The sequence below is a fragment of the Macaca mulatta genome, chromosome 4 (assembly GCF_049350105.2).
Source record: "Macaca mulatta isolate MMU2019108-1 chromosome 4, T2T-MMU8v2.0, whole genome shotgun sequence".
Lineage (NCBI taxonomy): Eukaryota > Metazoa > Chordata > Mammalia > Primates > Cercopithecidae > Macaca > Macaca mulatta.
Window position 1 is genome coordinate 39,401,853 of NC_133409.1, and position 8,375 is coordinate 39,410,227.

The 8,375-nt window shown below is 41.6% G+C and overlaps 1 pseudogene; it reads left to right on the forward strand.

Moving 5' to 3' along the window:
- Positions 1-268: 268 nt before the first annotated feature.
- On the forward strand, positions 269-442 carry LOC712743 (COP9 signalosome complex subunit 9 pseudogene; annotated as a pseudogene).
- The last annotated feature ends 7,933 nt before the right edge of the window (positions 443-8,375 follow it).

Consider the following 8,375-nt stretch of genomic DNA (forward strand, 5'->3'; position numbering starts at 1 on the left):
ATATCCTTTCCTCATGGCAGAGACAAAATTTTTTTAATACAAAGAATAATTTCATTATTATTGGACTAGAGGCAATGTGGCCTAGTGGCAAAAAGTGATGATGTCTGGGGTCTGAATCTCTCTTCACCAGAAGACAGCTATACTATGTGAATTGGGATGTTATTTGAGCCTTCCAAGCCTGTTTTCCATCTATAAAGAGGAGATAATAGTTGTACCTATGTCTCTGAGTTGTTAGAATATTAAGATATAAGATATAGGCGCGCCCGAGATGAATCTGGCCGTGGACGAGATGTTCCTCGAGGGCGCCGGGCCTTACGTGGACCTAGAGGAGGCAGAAGGCAGCACGAGGCTCTTGATGGACTTGGCAGCCAATGAAAAGGCCTTTCATGCAGACTTTTTAAATGATTTTGAAGATCTTTTTGATGATGATGACATCCAGTGAGATGACTTCTGGCTGTAGGTGGGGCCAGGCCCTTGGTACAGAATTGCGGTGTGAGCCTGCTCAGGACAGTTTCAGGTGGTTTTAAAGAACACGTGGAAATCCCTTGCATTTAGGACCTGGTTAACCAAGAAAGATAAGAATGTTCTTCACCACCTAGATGAGGCTGTTCATCTCCGAACATGACCAGGTTTTGTCCTCACTCCAACTAAAAGAAAGCAATGTCACGTGCAAAAAAAACAAAAAGATATAAGAGATATAAGTTGCCTAGCAGGGAGCATGGCACACTGGAGAAGATCAGTAAGGGTTTGCTATTGCTATTATTATTGTCCTCATTCTTACTTGAAAACATGCATAGAGGAAGTTCTCATTGAAACCAGTGACTTCAAAAGAGCACGCAGAGCTTAGCAGGCAGTAAGGGTTTTGAGCATCTGTTGGGTGCCAGACAGTACTTTCATAGGGCAATTGACCTAGTTTCCAGAGGAGTCTGAGGGTATTAACCTGGAGCAGTCATCTGCAAGTAAGAATTTGCTTTAAGTCTTATGTTTTATCTTTTGAAAAATTCTTGGAAATTTTCAGTAGACTCCATAATGTTTGCTCATAAGCATTGACATAGAATAATGTTCCCCCTTCACAGTGCATCCCAAGTCCTTAAGTATAACTTCTGCTCCTGGGGAGCCGAAACCTACTTATTCTGTGGCTTTTGGCACTCTTTCATTTATGCCAGATGGAGGAACACAGGTTGAAGATGAGAAAGAAGTCACATGTACAGGGCTGCAGGCAGGAGTTTAAGTTGGGTCTGGGGGTGACTCCATAAAAAAGATATTGAATGAAATATTCCAATATTACCTACAACAGTAAGCACTATATTGCTAATTACTTTTAAGTGCCAGGCGCTCACTTGGGTTAGGCACTTTATAAGCATTTTTTTCATTACATTTTTACAACATCTTTGAGAACAAGCTGTTATTATCTGCATTTGTGGAGAATTTGCTTTGGAAAGATGGAAGTCCAGAGGCAGTGAGACCATTCAATATCCTGTTAATTGGTCCAGTTTTGATATGATGACCATTTGGTCCAAGAGGGTAGCAATACAAAAGTGAAAAAGCACACAGTTTACTTTGTCATTCAATAAACACTGGATGTGTGCTACATACCACATGCTGGTGAACAAGGTATTCTCCTTGCTTAAGAGTTAGACTGCAAGACTGGCTGGCAATTTCAGGGCTATGTGATGAGTGTTGTGGTGGCAGTAAGCACAGAGTGTATGGGGGCCCTGAGGAGGAAAAATCAGTTCAGCTTTGGGTATCCAGAGTGCTTTTCATAGACATAGAGAGATACTTTGAAGAATTAAATTAAATTATTATTATTATTTTTTTTTCGTAGAGCCAGAGTCTTACTATGTTGCCCAGACTGGTCTCAAACTCCAGTGTTCAAGCAGTCCTCCAACCTCGGCCTCTGAAAATACTGGGATTACAGGCATGTGTTTACCATGCCTGGCCAATAACTGAATTTTTAACCCTGAATGCATATGTAACATGGAAGCATACTGTTGTGGCTAAAAGTCAAGACTCTGGAGTCAGACTACACAGAATCAATTCCTGGCCCTGCTACTTACTAGCAATGTGATCTTGGTTAAGTTACTTAACTTTTGCCCCTGAGTTTCCTCATCTGAAAATGGAGATTAAAAAAGTACCTGCTTTATAGGGTTGTTCTGGAGACTGAAATGAGTTAATATATGAATTTTGAAACAATGCTAAGCCCATAATAAATTATATGCAATTATTTGCTTCTTGCTATGGGAAATTGAAAGAGAGGGCAGTTGTGAGTGCAAATATGCTAGACATTGTAGGAACCGATGCTACAATCACAGTGATAAATTAATTAACACTTTTGAGGTTTTTCTCACTGTTACGGAACTCCCACTCTCGCCGCCAATGTCTAGGCTGGGTCAGCAACTTAAAGCTTGTCCAGCCTGACCAACGTGGTGAAACCCCATCTCTACTAAAAATACAAAAATTAGCTGGGTGTGGTGTCAGGTGCCTGTAATCCCAGCTGCTCAGGAGGCTGAGGCAGTGGAATCACTTGAACCCGGGAGGCAGAGCTTGCAGTGAGCCGAGATCGTACCACTGCACTCCAGCCTGGGTGACAGAGAGAGACTCTGTCTCAAAAACAAAACAAAACAAAACAAAAAACTTGTTAAGGGCTGGATGAGTAAAGGAAATGAGTGAGACAGTTAGGCGCTGTAAGAAACCGAGGTAAATGGGGACCTTTGAAAAGGGCGGCTGCAAATCAGCTCCAACCAAGTATTGCCTAATGGAATATTGGTCCAGAGATGCCAGATTCTCTATTTCAAAAGAAGTTGCAAAACCATATATTTACGTAAAATGTCCCAATTTTTAAAACTTTCAAAGCCATAAAAAAGTCATCTGGGGGCTAGATGGAGCCTTTTGAATCCTCTTCTAGGCTCTCCATTGCCTCCGGGGATATCTAACAGCTTTTTCTTTTAAGTTCCCCACCAAAAAGACAGCAGAAAGAAAGAAATTGTTAGGCTCTTGGGAGCCAATTTCAAACAGGCTGTGGTTTTCTCAAGTCTAGGTCCCAGGTGGTGCAAAATGGGCAGCTTTGCTGTGTAGTGAAGCCTGGATGAGGGTTCCCTCTAGGCCTGGAAGTCTGTGTGTGTGTGTGTGTGTGTGTGTGTGTGTGTGTGTGTGTGTGTCTGGTAATTGAACAGCATTTATCACACTTCAAGTGTCGTGGAACCATTCAGATCAGTTACACTTGTTAAATGACTATTTTTAGTTTCATTCAGATTCTTATTGTTTTATACTCAGATATATTCTATAACGTAAAAGAACCAAATTTAGCTAAAAAGCAATGACAGTTATCACTAACTACTGCCAAATGTAACGTTAATTTTTTTTTTTTTTTTTGAGACAGGGTCTTGCTCTGTTGCCCAGGCTGGAGCACAGTGGCATGATTTCAGCTCAATGCAACCTCTGCTTCCCGGGTTCAAGCGATTCTTCTACCTCAGCCTCCCGAGGAGCTGGGACTAATGGTGCGTGCCACCATACCCAGCTAAAAATGTGACATTTGAGATTGTAATTTTAACCAACATTCATGGACATGGTGGTTTATCCCTGTAATTCCAGCACTTTGGGAGACCAAGGCAGGGCCATTACTTAAGACCAGGAGTTGGAGATCAGCCTGGGCAACATGACAACATCCTATCTCTACAAAACAAAGAAACAAAATTAGTCGGGTAGTGTGTGCCTATAGTCCTAGCTACTTGGAAGGCTGAGGAAGCAGGATTGCTTGAACCCAGAAGTTCAAGGCTGCAGTAAGCTATGATCACGCCACTGCACTCAGCCTGGGCGACAAAGTGAGAGCCTGTCTCAAAACATAAAATGAACAAAGTTCATTCAAAAACTATTTTATGAGCATCAACCACATGCTGCTCTGTTTATGCTCTTTTATCAGCCCACCTGATCAGTGTGAATATGCTGGGGTACATTTTCAGTGAAGGCAAAGGGGCTCAGACGGGTTTTGGAGGTACACTCGTCCTAATGAACTCCATGACTTTATCAAATGATCAAATCACCAAAGCCTCACTTGGAAAATGAAACACCATAGTTCACCATAATGCTATTACTATAAGACAGGGTAGGCCAGGCGTGGTGGCTCATGCCTGTAATCCCAGCGCTTCGGGAGGCCGAGGCGGGTGGATCACCTGAGGTCAGGAGTTCGAGACCAGCCTGGCCAACGTGGTAAAACCCTGTCTCTACTAAAAATACAAAAAATTAGCCGGACGTGGTGGCGCAAGCCTGTAGTCCTAGTTACTCTGGACGCTGAGGCACAAGAATTGCTTAAGTCCTGGAGGCAGAGGTTGCAGTGAGCCAAGATCATACCGTTGCACTCTAGCTCAGGCTAAAAGAACAAAACTCCATCTCAAGAAAAAAGACAGGGTCTCATTCTGTTGCCCAGGCTGAAGGGTAGGCACAGTCATAGCTCACTGCAGCCTCAAACTCCTGGGTTCCTGCTACCCTCTCTCTTCAGCCGCTGTAGTAGCTGGGACCATAGGTGTGTGCCACCACACAAAACTGGTTTTTTTGTTTGTTTGTTTCTTTTATTTTTAACTTTTAAAAAATGCTTGAATTGTTAGAGAATTTTGTTTTTTAATTTTTAATAGAGATGAGATCTTGCTATGTTGCCCAGGCTGGTCTTGAATTACTGGCTTCAAGTGATCCTCCTGCTTCAGCCTCTCAAAGTGCTGGGATTAGAGGCATGAGCCACCATGCAGGGCCTCTATTTTTCAAATATAGAATAAAACGAACCACCTAGAGGTTATTATATTTTCCCTGAGCTAAAAGGAAATTAACAACCAAAGTAGGCTGAGAATTTAATACTACTTCCTTCAATTTCTTCTTATTCCATTGAGCCCTTAAACTCCATCAACTGGAATTTACTAAAAAAAATCAGATTAAATAACAACATTTACTAATGAATACCCTAGCCTTTATCCTACCCAAATTTACATCTTAATAACTTTGTTGAAGACATACCATGTTTTACTTTTTTCAACCGTAACAAATTTAGCCTGCTGTCTATTGACTGGCTTGTGTACCAGCTCAGGAATTTAATTTATATTCTAATAAACAAAGTGTAACAGCAGATGTCAGACTGTGCGCTACTCATGGACCAAAACCCTCTACACCCAGTTAGCCACATCCAATTTGAGGATGCATGATTTATCTCTTTTGAAAATAAGTTGTACCATTCAGGGCAAACACACAAAGGAACAAAGGAACAAAGGAAAAGAAATAACCTGACTGCCACTGTATCAAAGTATATCATAGCACAGGCATTCTTCTTATTTTTCAATTAGTTCTTACCTATACGCAGTCTCTTCAAACCTTTTACATCTTGAGACTCAAACTGCATAATCTTCTGCTTCATGATTTAATTGAGTGGAAATCCTTTTCTTCAGTAATGGAGAGTTTTAGAGCACTACAACAAAATGCAAATGCCTTTACTATCATGCAATATGTTGTTTCTCCCGGGTGCGTATTAAGGCCTTTAATAGGAAAATTACACTAGAAAAGTTAATCTTTCAATGTTTATTTTGCTCAACATTATTCATAGTGAGTACATTCAGTTATGCTACACATGAACGTTCTCAACATGAATGTAGATAATATAGACTACTGTATGGATTAAATGAGCTCAAATGTGTAAAGGATTTAGAACAATATCTGGAACATAGTGAGTTGTCAAATCTTTATAATCATCATCATCAGGCTCGACAAGGTGGCTCACACCTATTATCCCAGCACTTTGGGAGGCCGAGGTGGGAGGATCACTTGAGGCCAAGAGTTCAAGACCAGCCTGGCTACTATAGTGAAACTCCCGTCTCTACTAAAAATAAAAAAATTAGCTGAGTGTGGTGGTGCGTGCCTGTAATCCCAGCTACTCAGGAGGCTGAGGCAGGAGAATCACTTGAACCCAGGAGGCGGAGGTTGCAGTGAGCTGAGATTATGCCACTGCACTTCAGCCTGGGTGACAGGAATGAAACCTGGTCTCAAAAAAGCAAAATCATTATCAATGTAAACTTTCTTCTTGAACTTTGCCTCTTTGTTTCTTTAGGTTGTGTAATTCCTACCTTGCATTTTGTATCTGGACCTCCAGAGATAATACTCAGGCTTACTTCACATTGCATGCCTGTATCGAAACATCTAATGTACCCCATAAATAGATACACCTGTTACGTACCCAGAAAATTTTAAAAGAATAATAAAAACATTATGAAATAAAACAAAATAATATTAGGATATGCTCGAAAGAAAAAAAAGAATAATATATAAATGTTAAAAAACAAAAAGCAACAAATGTAATACTCAGGATAAGAAGGTACTTCTAAATATAAACTTTTGTGTAAGTTAGAGTTCTCCAAAGAAAGAGAACTAATAGGAGATAAACATAGATACAGATATGAACATAAACATAGATACAGATTTATTATAAGGAATTGGCTCACCCAGTTATGGAGGCTGACAAGACTCAAGACCTACAGTTGGCAAACTGCAGACCTAGGAGAGCTGCTGGTGGAGTTCCAGTCTGAATGCCGGCAGGCTTAAGACCCAGGAAGAGCCTGTTCCAGTTCAGTTCTTTTTAAAATTTTCTTTTTATATAGAGATAGGTTTTCAACATGTTGACCAGGCTGGTCTTGAACTCCTGGGCTCAAGTGATCCGCCTGCCTAGGCATCCCAAATTGCTCGAATTATGGGTGTGAGCCACTGCACCCGGGCCCCAGTTCAGTTCTGAAAACAGGCAGGCAGGAGGAAATTCCCTCTTACTTGCAAGCACTTCAGCCTTTTTTGTACTTTTCAGGCTGTCAGCTGATTGAATGAGGCCCACCCATGCTGGAGAGGGTAATATACCTTATTCAATCAGAGACACCTTCAGGACACAGAATAATATTCGATCAAATGTCTGGCACCCTGTGGCCTGGTCAAGTGACACATAAAATTAACCACTATGTATTCCATTTTGATTAGTTTTTCTCATCCCTTTGTCAGGTGTAACTCACAGATTCTTCCAGAATGGCGCTCAATAAATCAGCATATATTTACTATGTACAAGGCACAGTAGCTTCTAAAGTATTTTTAGAGATGTTCTTTGTTCTGAAGGAGCTGATAACATAGTTAGCAACACTAAACAAAACCTGAATTAAAAATATGTTAAAAAGGAATACACAAAAACGATAGCAAGGCCAGGGGTGATCAAGTACATGGAGACAAATGGATGTTGTAGATAAAGTGATTCCGTGGAGGAAACGACGGGCACGTATTGGAGCAGAGTGAGCAGAACTCAAGGAAGAAATGGGTCTCAGAGTAAAGGGTGTGGATGATTTTATTAAGCATGGGGAATAACTAAATTTTGAAATACTAATTTGTGCATTTTGTAGGTGTGCCATTTCCTCTTCCTGCAGCTACAGTGAAGCAGAAACAAAGGCTCATAGAAAACACTGTCCTGTCAGCTAATAGGGTTGCTCCTTAATAAAATAATTTTAAAAAAAGAAGAAGAAAAAACCGTCCTAAGCGGGAACCTTTTAGGGTTCATGGAGCAGAATTTACCACACTGTTTAAATAAAATTGGGCCTGGCCAGGCATAGTGGCTCATGCCTGTAATTCCAGCACTTTGGGAGGCCGAGGCGGGCGGATTATCTGAGGTCAGGAGTTCAAGACCAGCCTGACCAACACGGAGAAACCCTGTCTCTAATAAAAATACAAAAAATTAGCCAGGCATGGTGGCACATGCCTGTAATCTCAGCTACTTGGGAGGCTGAGGCAGGAGAATCGCTTGAATCCGGAAAACAGAGGTTGCGGTGAGCTGAGATCACTCCATTGCACTCTAGCTTGGGCAACAAGAGTGAAACTCCATCTCAAAAAAGAAAACAACAACAACAAAAACAAACAAACAAAAAACTGGATCTGGAGAAGGGAGAGGAGAGGGTTGATGGGTCACTGGGAGTGCAGAGGGCAGAGCCGGAGAGGGGTGGGGAGCAAAAGAGGTAGGCTCCACTTCCAAAACCAGGGAGCTGAGCAGAAGCAGATTTGGCACAGGTTTTTGTCTAATAAGGGCCTACAGGAGCCACTCTCTGATAACCTTTGAATAATGGCTCATTCTTTCCCCACCTACTCATTGCCTGTGATTGCTCACCATGTTTGGGTGCTAAACTCCTGCAAGTCCATAGTCTACCTCACCTCCATTAGAGTGAGGGAGTCACGAACATCTTATGAGGTGGAGTGGTATCCTGCAGGAACCTCTGTTCAAAGTAAGACCCAATACAACCAATTGGGAATTCCCCTTTGAGTGAAGACATTGGTAGCCACACTGTCCCTGGGTACATACATACAGAAAGAACTAGTATCACATA